Below are 13,466 nucleotides of genomic sequence, written 5' to 3' on the forward strand. Positions count from 1 at the left end.
AAGGAATGTATTATGAATGAAGGGGATGGTCAAATTGGGTAAATGCATGAGGAGAATGTTGATGTGTGTCGTAGAACGAAAGAAAATGAAATGTCAAGAATGAAGTCGAGAAGCAAGGTGGGTGAGTATATGAGGAAGAATTTTGATACAAATCGTCTTGAACTAAGTGAAGGGACAAGGTAAGGATGTGTCTGAGGGAGAGTGGTGGGTTGTGGTGTAGAATGGACCAAGCTTGATACTGAAGGAGAGGCTGGGGAAATATGTGAATTACATGTCAGAGGATAGTAGAAAAAACAATCGAGATCGGTTTTAAAGGACCAGTTGATGATGTCCATGAGGGAGAGTGGTGATGTTTGTCGCAGACTGGATGTCATGTATTAAGGAAAGTGGCTAGATAAGACAGTGTATGTGGGAAAGTTAACATACGTTTTGCAAGACGACAGAATATGCCACGATTGAAGTGAAGTGGCAAGGAAGGGAGTCTATATAGGTGTATGTGTTGCTGGGGAAAACGAGAAGTAGGCCAAGAACAAGTGGTATGGACAAGGTGGAGTATGCTATGCGGGAGAGGAGTGTATCGTATGCATAAAGAAGAGATACCTCGACCATGATGCAGAGATATTGTGGGGTATGTATGTATGGCAGGTTGGTATGATGAAAGATAGAGGATTAGAAGTGAGGTGGAAAACAAGAGCAGCAGATGTTAACCCGTTCAGGGCCAGAACTCCGAGGCAAATAGAGTCAGATAACACTACTTGGGATCAGGAAAAAATCCTAGTTGGCATCTCTGCCTTGGCCAACTCTCTTCGTTCTAGCAAGTGTGCAAATGTATGCCATGAAGGTGCATTGTTTTTATGATCTCTCCTGTATTACGAAATGTAATTTGTTTCACTGATTTATCATAATAAATTACTGTATATGTTCATTGTTATATATGATCCAAATACATGGAGACTGCCAAGATCTATCTAGCTGTTTATCTATAGCCAGACATCATAATCTCGTAAGGGATGGCCACAAACAAATCATCTCCATGTCGGTCTGGCCCCTGCCATTGCGCTGCGCTCCCCACAACTCACATCCCCCTCTCTCAGATACCTCTCCACTCCATCCCTCTATCTCATCCTCAGTCTCTCTTTCCCTATCCTCCCCTCCACCTCACTCACATACTCTCTCCTCGTTAGTCTTTTACTCTCCATTCTCTCCTCCTCTCCACGTGGCCAAACCACCTCATTGTATTTCTCCTAACGCTATCTATCACATCGACTTCCACACCACAACGTTCTTTCACTTCCTTCTTTTCAATCTACCTCTCCATGTTACTCCACATCCTCCTCCCAAATAACTCATTTCAACTTCTACCACTCTTGCCTTACTTCCTTCTAACTGGGTCCACCCTTTGCTTCCATATGTTAGAGTTCATATCAGAGTACTGTCATACAGCGACTTTTTTACGTCCATGCTCACTTCCCCATCTCTTATCACTGCTTTCAAAGAACCAGCAACCTTTCTTCCTTGCTGCACACTTTCAAGCACTTCGTTCTCCAAACTTCCATCCTTACTCATCACATTACCCAAGTCCTTAAATTCACTTACATTTTCCATTTCCTCCTTATCAAACCTCACTGTACATACAGTGACATCATTTCTCTCGAAGACCATAACTTTACTCATCCCTACAGTTAACTATAGATTCTGCTTCTTACACAGTCTCCCAAACCATTTACCAAACCTTGCAGTTCCCCTTCGTCTTCACTTGACAACGCAGTATCATCTGCAAACACCAATACAAGAAGATTCCAAACACTGCCCTCTCTCATTAGGACCGCTGCAACATCCACTGCCCTGCCTTCTACCTCTTCTATAACCCTATCCATATACAGACTGAACAACCATCGAGACATGATTCATCCCTTTTTCATTCCAATATTCAGATAGAATAATTCACCCAGATCACTATCCACACTCATTGCAGCCTTAGCACCCTCATACATCCTCCCATTTATTCAATATATTCTTAATATTTTCCACATTATTTGTCTATCCACTCTTTCATATGCTTTCTCCAAATCCATGAAGGCCGCATACAACTTCTTTACCATCTCTAGAAACTTTTCCACAGAAGACCTAGGGATAAATATCTGATCTACATAACCTCTTCCCTTCCAGAAACCTCCTTGTTCTTCTCCAATTAATATCTCTGTTATTTGCCTACCTCTGTCAATAAGTATTTACCACATACATCTCCTATATACACTAAGAAGACAAATGCTGTTTTGATTATCACACTTCTTTTTACCCTTTTCCTTTGTACAGGGGAATAATTTTCCCTGACTTCCAATCCTCCGGGACTCTAGCTACCTCCCAGGCCAATCTGCACATCCTCCATATCCATTCTACTACTATCCCCCCATGCTTCAGCATTTCACCACACACTCCATCAATTCCTGGGTCTTTCACCATGTGGCTTTCAATGCTTCCACTACTTCCATCCTATTGATCTCTTCCTTCCTTCTTAACTTCCTCTTTCTCCCAGCCATTCCCCAGCCACTTTACTGGTATTACTTACATTCTCTGTGTTTAACAGTTCCTTAAAGTGTTCTCTCCCTCTGCTCACTTTTTCTCCCTTCTCCACTATCAATCTTCAGTTCTTATCTTTCACTCCCCTACTAACTTCCTTATCACCCTTTCTAACTCTCTTTACCTCCTTCCGGAACATTTTTTTTTTTTACAGTCCCTCCACTTTATTCGCAAGTTTCTTCCAAATTCATCATCCGTTCTCTTTTTATTCTCTCGTACAAATCTTTTCATCTATTTCTTACTCTTTACATATAGCTCTCTCTCTTCCGTCTCTCAACTTCCTTCATGCCTCTGCTTCCCATCCACACACTCTATGCTCTCTTTTGTGCTACTGTTTGCCTCACCTCTTCATTCCACCATGCTGTTCCTTGCACGTTCTTACGTCTTCTCGTCACCCCACACACCACTTCACGTGCTGCATAGATTTCTTTTGTGAATATCTTTAGCACACCTTGCACCTCACCCATCTGCTCAAAATCATATTTACCTCATCACTATTTCACTTCTCTCTTTTATTGTGCCTTTTCTTCATCCTTTTGTAACCTTCCTACCCTTGTTGTATGGACTACTTCCTCCTGTTTTTCCATCCTTCTATTCCTCCATTACACATGAACCTTGACTTTCACCATCACCAAGTGGAGGTCCGAAAGTCCATTCTCCCAACCTCTGTATGCTCATCCATCCATTATATACCTTCTCATTTCCTCATCCACACACTCATAATCAAGCATTGCCTTCCATTCAATCAGTTCACCACCCACCATTCTCATATTCGCCACGTATACCTGTGTATCATTTTGTGCCTGAAGAGGGTACTGGCTATCACGAACCCCCTCCCCTCTCAAATGTCCCCTACAGCACTGCCATTCTCATCCATTTCTGCAGGCACACCCCACTCACCAACTACTCCATCCTCCTTCACATTCCCTACTTTTCCATTCATATCTCCAGTAACAAATACTCTCTCATTCCTCTCAAACTTTCCCGTGCATGCTTCTACATTTGCCCAGAACTCTTCTTTCACTCTGCTTGCATGATCTTGCGTTGGCGGATACACACACAGAATTGTCCACGTTTGTAATCCTACTTTTAGTCTTACCAACACAATCCTTGAACCAACTGATTCATACTCTCATAATTTTCCTTCCATCTTTTGCACATAGCAATACATACACCCTCTTTTTCCCTCTCATTCACACCTACTCTCGCGGATATATCCCATGCATAATCCCAATGTATCACACTCTCTCCTGGCCATATATATTCACTTTTTCACCCTGAAGCACCTGGACAGTCTCTCCTTCGTTTCATCATTCGCACCCCTTACATTCCATGTTGCAATCCGAACCATGTCCTTTGTCTAGTCCTTGGTCGTCACTTGTTTGTCTGTCCTGGTCCGAGGCTTCTTGTTTGTATTTTTGGTTGTTTTCCGGGGAGGGGCACTAACGCTCCACCAACCCAACTGTTGACACATAGGGAATACGCGTTGGTTGGTTATAAGGTTACCACCCAGCGTATAAAATGATTTCCTGGGTTACAGGAAATCATTTTGCTTGCCACTCAGTGTATAACTACCCCGAAATAGAGTACCACTACAATGAGAGGGTGGAAGACGGGACTTCTCCTCTGAATGTCTGGATTACTTTGTAGGTTTCCGGTTGATTATTCACGTACACTAATGCAGATCAGACGATGGAAAGTAAAAATATTGTTATAGTCCACGACTATATCAAAGTGTTTTGTGTGTGTGTGTGTGTGTGTGTGTGTGTGTGTGTGTGTGTGTGTGTGTGTGTGTGTGTGTGTGTGTGTGTGTGTGTGTGTGTGTGTGTGTGCGTGTGTGTGTGTTTATCATTTCGTATATATTTGTACAATGCTGGATATCCGAGGCAAAAAAAAAAAAAAAAAAAAAAATTGACGTGAAATATAAAAAGATCAGTAAATCAGTGAGGAAGATAACATAGAGAACAAAGATTAAGTGGATTTGGAATTACCAGTGTTTGAAACCTTTTAATCAACGGGGATAGAAAAAAATAAGCGATAATTTCATTTTTGCACATTCTGTTTACTGACTGTGGAATGTTGCCTATTGTTTTTCAGAAACTTTTGCATGTAGTTACTGTATAACCCCGAGATCGTTATTTTTTAGAGTCACCGCATGTGTTGCATTCTTGACATTCTCGACATCCCTTCCTGTATCTAAGAAATGTGACCTTTTGGATTTTAACTAAGTTCTTCATGCATTCATATTCTTTCTATACTGGATACGTATGTGTTTGGAGATATGTGTTTGGGCCCCAGTAGTGTTGACTGTTGTAGCTGTGCAAATTGTGGCGTGGAATGGGCAACCAGGTGGAGGTAAAGGGAATGAAGGAGACTTATTTGACAAGACTTACTGACCTGACCTGCAGTCTCTCCGGTTTTGGCATTGACCTCTTCTGATGTTATGAGTGTGAAAATTTGGAAAGCTTGGTTGTACTGTAGCTTAAACGTATTATGACAATTAATTCCTTGAGGTTCGAACTGAAGGTGGATGCAAGTGAATTAAACAATTATTCTCACCTGTAGTAAAAGAAATGGAGAGGTGGAATTTTCCTCAGGTATGGGTGACTTTGTTAGAGAGAGAGAGAGAGAGAGAGAGAGAGAGAGAGAGAGAGAGAGGGAGGGGGGGGGGTTTGCTTGCTGAATGTAGTAGGTATGAAGTATAATAAAGTATATACTGAGAGAGAGAGAGAGAGAGAGAGAGAGAGAGAGAGAGAGAGAGAGAGAGAGAGAGAGAGAGAGAATGTTAATAATCTAGCTACATTAGTTTCTATAAACGCTGGAGGTAGAAAAAATGATACAGCAAAGAAAAAAATAAATAAAAAAAACGCTGAAGTGACGACATTGGCATGAGTACTGAAGAGGGTTACCAGCTGTGATATGTAGCTTTCTGACCAGCGTTCAGCGTAAATGTAATTACCGATATATCACTGCATACTTCACTCATAGAAATCCACGTATGAAAGTGAAACAATTGTTATACTGTATACTACTGTAATCACGCAACTGTTTCATGCAGAAAGAGCTGTGCTTTAATTTACTAGTACGACAATTTTCACTCCATGGATTGTATCGAAACTGTGAACTACAGTATATTCGGTTTAGTCATAAATGTACCGAGTGTCAGTTGCGTTAATGAAAAGTACATCTTGCCTTGTTTTTTAAATACGGAATATGGTTACTTGCTTTTACTGGTGAGTGATGAAAACAAGTAAAACATATTCACTTACCTAGTTACTTCTATAATGATTCATGGATTCGGAGTTTTGTTCCCGACTGTCTTGTTCGACCATGGTTAGCTCAGAACAGCTCATTCACTGTGCTAGAGTTGCAATTCATTAATCATCTCGTTGAACTTCTAAATCCGGTGCAGTATTCTGTTGGTAACTACTACCCACGAACGATGTACTCATCTTAGGGGATATTTTTCTAGTGAAGTGTAAGTGAAAACATTATATTATAAACTATGTGTTCGGAAAGTCTCGCTTTAGGTAAATATAGCTCCCTGGATGCAGCATGAAATAAACAGTATGTCATCAGAGTGAAGGTATTAACGTCAGGGAAAAAGAAGTTCTGAGACAGGGACGTTGAGACAAGAGAGTTCGATGTGAACCAGTACCATGGGGGCTACAGATAATGATGGAACATTTAAGCAACCAGAGTCTTAATGAACACTGCTGGGAGTGTCGTAGATCCGTTTGGTTGGCACTATCGGTACACTCGGGAACATGAATGCCCGCACAGCAGGATATAATGAACTTTAGAATAAAGTAACACATACATTTAAGCCTGCCACCGGTGACATCCACTACGGATCATCTCACCGACCTATTTTCCCCCCTGGACCTGTTATCATCTCATTCATCCATTTTCTTCCATGGACCTATTTTGCTCCCCGTTAACCCATTTTCTCATGAACCCATTTCCCTTTTGGGCCTAATTCGCAATTAGACCAATTTTCCTCAATGGGTCTATTTCCACCATAGACCGATTATCCACTTGCACCTACTTCTCCCATGGAGCTTTTTCCTAGTGGACCCATTTTTCCCTACGGGTCTATTCCCTCCAGAGAATTATTTGCCCATGAGCCCATTTCCCGATGTACCTGTTTCACCCTGGGACCTATTGGCCATCACGAACCTACTTACACGGGCCTATTTTTCCTGAAATCAGTATTCCTTAGGATCCTGTTTTCTCCATGGACCTATTTTCCCTCAATGCACCTATATTCTTCATGGAGTAGAGAAGCACATGAGAGAGAAGGGTGAAGTTGTGGGGAAGGCAACGAAATGGCAAAGGACACGACGACATGGAGGAGATTTGTCTGAGGCCACACCTTACGGGATTAAGGCTGTATATAGATGGAATTTTTCCTCGAACGATCAGTGTTTTCCATGGACCTGTTTTCTCTATGGTCGTAATAATCCCGATGAACCTATTTCCATCCATGGGGATACCAAATACCCATGTAGGTCTCTTTTCACTGTATGGACCTATTTCTTCCATGGGCCTCTTTTTACCCACCGGAACTGTATCCACTTAACTGATTTCCCCCACTGACATATCCCCCAAAGACCTATTTTCCTACATGGAGTGTGTTATCCATGGACCTACTTACATCATAGACCTCTTTCCCCTCTGGACCTATTTTCCTCCTTCCACCCACCCACCAACCCACCCATATACCTAGGCTACCCACCAACCGAGTGTAAAAAGACCGTCTCCCGGGCTTGTCCTTCGAGAAGTTACCCACCTAATCAAGAAACCAACCTGCCGTACCCACGTGCCAAATCCAAGGGCCACCTCATCCCGCCTAAGCACCCGACAACCTAGGCCAACCACCACCCCTCGCCTGCCCAACCCTCTCACTCATTCCACCCATTTCGCTCACCTCACACCCATTCCACTCACTCTTCCCACTTTGCCCACCACACTCATCAACCCATACTCTCCAACTACCCACCTCACCCACCTACTCCACCCACCCCACCTGTTCACCCATCCTACCCACCCCGCCTCTCTCCCATCAACCTACCTCTCTCATCCGGCACCCACCAACCTACCTATTTGGCCATCAATATGTGACCTCCACATGATGACTTCAAACTTGAACACACACACACACACACACACACACACACACACACACACACACACACACACACGGACAGCTACGTTCATAGCATACATTTATGGGAGATACTAAGGCTTCGGTTATCGTGGGATGATTGATACTTTACTGTATGTCGTGTTGAAGGATGCATCTGTTAATAAAATACCGTGTGCATGACGTCTACCTCTCACATTGGTGCTTGGGGTTGGTGTTATGCGGATTGTTGGATACTGATCATCCATCATGGAATAGTAAAGGCACCCCTAAAGATTTAGGGCATGGGACCTTTTTCTACTGTGTCCGTATGGAAATGTAAGTTTTCTACATTTTGTAATACTTGATTTTCGATAATTCAAGATTAACCCTCGCCCTTCTAAAAAAAAGAAAAAAAAAAAAAAACCTTCCTCCTCCATCCCCGCCTCCACATCTTTCCTTACCTCATTCTAGTTTCCGATTCACATCTCCCTCGACTCCATGAAGCCTATCTGGGACACTAGTTTTAACACTAATTACCATTGCCCCATCCCTGTGCACTTTCTTTTAAACTTGTGTGCCCTTGTATCACTGATCTACCATGTCAGTGGTAGTTAATTTTCCCAGTATTTGTGGGATTATTTTACCTGTTTTGTCGCCGGGGACATTAGTCATCAAAGTGTTGGTGTTTGTTCAGCATAACACTTGCAGAGTCTGGAAGTATTTTTTTGAAACCTGTACTGTAAATTGCTTATCACTGAAGATATGCCCTAAGTATTAAATAATGTTCATCCTAATGTAGTGTTGATATGTAAAAATTGCACTATGGCTATAACACTTACCACTAATTATAGAGAGAGAGAGAGAGAGAGAGATAGAGAGAGAGAGAGCATATACAGTATATCTATCTATCTATCTGTCTATCTATCTATCTATATATATATATATTGTTACGGAACAGAGAAAGATAATGTACACTTTAAGTGAGAATACTAAAAATCACTACTGTCCCGTAAAGTTCCAGGTTCAAAACAAAAGAGGTAAAATTACAAGTTAAAGTTTAATGCTCAAACTAACAACAAAACATTCAGGACTCATAAGGATAATGTAATGGCAAATAAACAGGTTAAATATATGGTTAACTGCAATAGCCTCTATTAACACGAAATTAGCAAGAGTAAATTTATCTAAGTCAGCCCTGATAAAATGAGATACCAGATAATACTCAGTGAATGCCAGATAAATTATTACAGATACAAACTATTATCAAAAATGACTGACACAAAACCCAACCTTAATCAAAAACCTCACTAGGCCTAAGAATTAACCTTATGCTACACAGTACAAGAAAAAAATGCAATAACACTTATACTCAAATTACACACAGCTGCTAGATGTTTGGAGATTTCTTGAGCACTCACAATAATAATATCTGTACAGGGGAGGACAGAGATGTGAACAAAATGAGGAGTAGATCTAAGTGGCAATAATGCAGAGACTGAGCTCATTATAAAGGGGCCAGCAGAGCTTGATACAACTTGTAAGCAGGACTCGCAAATGAAGCCATGGGGACAAAGAGCTGATAATCCCGCTCTAAGCAACAGAGAGAACGACTTACTCTACTATAACGGTAGAAGGGGGGAACTGAGGCAGAACACGCTCGTGATCAAACATGCAGCATACTGAGCGTTAAAATTACACAAAGGATGATGAAATCATAGGCTATGTAACACCTCCCCACAAAGAAAAAGAAATTTACAAAGGAAATTTCTTGTTACTCTAAAACAATCTGTCTAAAGTCTAGATAAGCAATCTGCAATAACATTTTCTTTCCCCTTGACATGTTGTATGTCTAATGAATACTCCTGAAGAAGTAGACTCCATCTTGTCAATCTCTGATTTTTATCTTTAAACTTACTAAGGAATTTCAGTGGGTTATGATCGGTATAAATGACTATGGGGTCAAAACCAGAACACAAATAAAATGAAAAATGCTGTAAACCCAAAATCAAGGCCAAAAGCTCTTTCTCAATAGTTGAGTAGTTCTTTTGAGGTGGAGTGAACTTCTTACTGTAATAAGATACAGGATGTTCAATACCCTGATCATCCTCTTGCAGCAAAACAGCCCCAGCTCCTGTATCACTTGCATCAACAGCCATCTTAAAAGGCTTAGCAAAATTTGGAATAGCGAGCACTGGCTGACTTAATAGAATAGCTTTAAGTTTGTTGAAAGAGGATTCACAGTTATCAGTCCAGACAAATTTAACTCCCTTTTTCAGTAGGTCTGTAAGTGGTGATACAAGAATAGAAAAGTTAAGAACAAATCTCCTGTAATAACCTACCATTCCCAAAAACCTTTGTAGCTCCTTCCTACTTTTAGGTCTGGGAAGATCACTTATAACCTGAACCTTAGCTCCTGGTGGTGCAACATGTCCGTCACCAATTACATACCCAAGGTACTGAACTTTAGCTTGACCAAACTCACACTTTGATAAATTAGCTACAAGATTAGCATGAACCAAACGGTCAAGAAATTTACTGACATGGCATAGGTGATCTTTCCAGTTGTCACTGAAGATTAATACATCATCAATATAAACAACACACCCTGCCAAACCCTCTGTTACAACATTCATGAGCTTCTGAAATGTGGCTGGTGCATTTTTCATACCATATGGCATTACCGAACATGCAAAAGCCTTTCCTAGTGTTACAAAACATGAGATCTCCCTAGCACGTTCAGTCATAGGTACTTGCCAGTATCCCTTTAACAAATCAAACTTACTTATGTACCTAGCCTTTCCGATCTTGTCTATGCAATCTTCCACGCGAGGGAGAGGGTAAGTGTCTGTTTTGGTTATCTGATTAACACGTCTGTAGTCAATGCAAAGCCTCTGTGACCCACCTGGCTTAGGGACTAGAGTGACAGGAGATCTCCACTCGCTCTGACAGGGCTCAATCATCTTGTGGTCCAACAGGTAGCCAAGCTCCTTCTGGATGAGAGGAACTTTCACTGGGTTCACACGGTAAGGAGGCAATTTAATTGGCTTTGCGTCTCCAACATCGACATCATGCATCAACACAGTGGTTCTTCCTGGAGTAGCACGGAACACTTGCTGGTACTCCTGCAGTAATGCCGAAAACTCCTGCCTTTCCTTGGGAGGTAGATGAGAAAGCTTAGTCTGGAGATCATTTATGATATCAGGATTCTTCCCCAAACTATCACTCAGGCTCATACTCCATGGGAGAGCTTCACTTGCAGACTCGGGTGGAACAGCTACAGTGCAGACTGGATTATTTTCGTCCCGCCTGTGATATAACTTTAGCATGTTGATGTGACATAGTTGCTTGCTCTTTCTACGATCTGGTGTGGCGATGACATAGTTGACATCACTGAGTTTCTTCTCCACGAAATAAGGACCACTAAACTTGGCTTGAAGAGGTTGCCCATGAACTGGTAGCAGAATCAAAACCTGATCTCCTGGCTGAAAGTGGCGTAACCTGGACTTCTTATCATAACAAGTCTTCATCTTCTCCTGAGCAGCTCCTAAATTCTCTCTCGCCAGCTGTAAAGCAGTGGACAGCCGTTCTTTGAACTTCATCACATACTCCAGCAGGTTGACGTCATCTTCCTCCGACAGCCAGCATTCCTTGAGTAGCTTAAGGGGTCCTCTTACTTCATGGCCAAACAGTAGTTCAAAAGGTGAGAAGCCCAGTGATTCATTTGGAGATTCTCTTGCAGCAAACACAACGAATGGAAGACCTTTATCCCAGTCTTTCTGATGTTCCAAACAGTATTTCTTGAGCAACGATTTGAGTGTTTGATGATATCTCTCCAACACTCCTTGGGTCTGGGGATGGTAAGCTGAAGACGTGATCTGGGTGATGCCCAACTCTTTCAGAGACTGCTTGAAAACATTCGACATGAAATTACTTCCCCGGTCTGACTGTACCTCCTTGGGCAGACCAAACTTTGTGAAGAACCCTAGCATTTCCTTAACCACGTTCTTTGCTGAGATGTTTCTATGGAATGGCTTCAGGATAACGAGTAGCCATATCAATCATGGTCAACACATAAGAAAATCCTGAAGAAGTCTTAGGAAGAGGGCCCACAATATCCACCAACACACGGGTGAAAGGCGCCTCAAAAGGAGGAATGGGAACTAGAGGTGCAACCTTTTCGGTCTGATTACACTTCCCCACAACTTGACAGGTGTGACAAGACTTACAATACCAGGAAACATCCCTGAAGATACCTGGCCAGTAGAAGTGTTTCAAAATACGTGCCACAGTCTTCCTCACTCCAAGGTGTCCTGCCAAACTGGAATCATGAGCCACTCGAATGATATCCTGCCTACAAACACGAGGGATGACAACTTGATGTACAACCTCCCATTCACAGTCGGCTGATGCTGTTGGGGGTCTCCACTTCCTCATAAGTACTCCTGACTTTACATAATAACAAGTAGAAGCACCGGCTGACTCTTCTTCACTGTAAGCAGAGTTAGCTAGACCTTTCAACTCAGGGTCAGCAACCTGCAACTCAACCAACTCTTGACGAGACAAATTATCAACACTACGGGGTACTGCCTCATCTGGTGAGTGGTCCAAATTAGCAAGAAAAGTGTCAGCTAGGATAACATCATCATCATCATTATCCTCTAAATCACCAGTAACTTTAGACTTAGCCCTAGTGACAGCACATGCAGGGAACACATCAGGGACATCACAATCCTGGGACACAGCCACTGGCTCACTAGACAACTGAGGAGCTGGACACACTTGACTTCCACCAATATCATTTCCAAGTAAGAAAGTTACACCTGACATTGGGAGTGTCTCAACCAACCCAACCATAACGGAACCATTAACAAAACCAGACTCTAAATTCACTCTGCACAGAGGGACGGAGAAGTAATTATTCCCTACACCTTGTAAGATTACAGTTTCATCAGAGGAATTAACATTAGAGCCTAGAACACTGGTCAGCATAAGGGATTGGCAAGCACCTGTATCACGATATATTTGAACTGATTTCCTGTCATTACTGTCCAGAGGACTGACATAACCATCAGACAGGAAATTAGCACATGAACTCTTGAGAGTGTCACCCACGTTACTGCTCAAAAGAGGAGCTCCATCATGAGAATTTAAGTTACCCCTCAAAGCAGGTTCAGTTAACTCAGTTAAAGAATTCTGGGAACTCTCTAGAGTGGACACTAGACCAATTGACTGAATATTTAAAGACTCCTTTTTGTTCACATCATGCTGTCTCCTGAAACATCTCTCCGTAGTATGACCAAGCTTACTACAATAAGTACATTTACTTTTCTGAAATCTAGAGGTGAAGTTGGTATTTACTTCCTGAGAAACATCATCCTTATTCTCTTTCCTGTTACCTGTACTCTGAGTAGAGGCAACGTACTTACTCTCAGCTTTCCCTTTTTCTCTAGAATATCTCTTGTGAGTGAGAACATACTCATCAGCTAAAACTGCAGCATCAGACAAATTATCTATTCTTTTCTCATCAAGATATAGGCTTACATCTTTACTAATACACCTTTTGAAGTCCTCCAGCAAAATCATCTGCTTAAATTTGTCAAAATCAGAATCCATACTCTTAGAATTTAACCACTGCTCTAACAAATCTTCTTTGATTTTTGCATACTCAACATGGGATTGCTTATCTTGCTTGTAAGTTGTCCTAAATTTTACTCTATAAGCTTCAGGAACAAGCTCATAGGCTTTAAGAATCAAGCTC

This window comes from Coenobita brevimanus, chromosome 88 (assembly GCF_032717465.1).
Source record: "Coenobita brevimanus isolate Jiangsu-jjx chromosome 88, ASM3271746v2, whole genome shotgun sequence".
Classification (NCBI taxonomy): domain Eukaryota; kingdom Metazoa; phylum Arthropoda; class Malacostraca; order Decapoda; family Coenobitidae; genus Coenobita; species Coenobita brevimanus.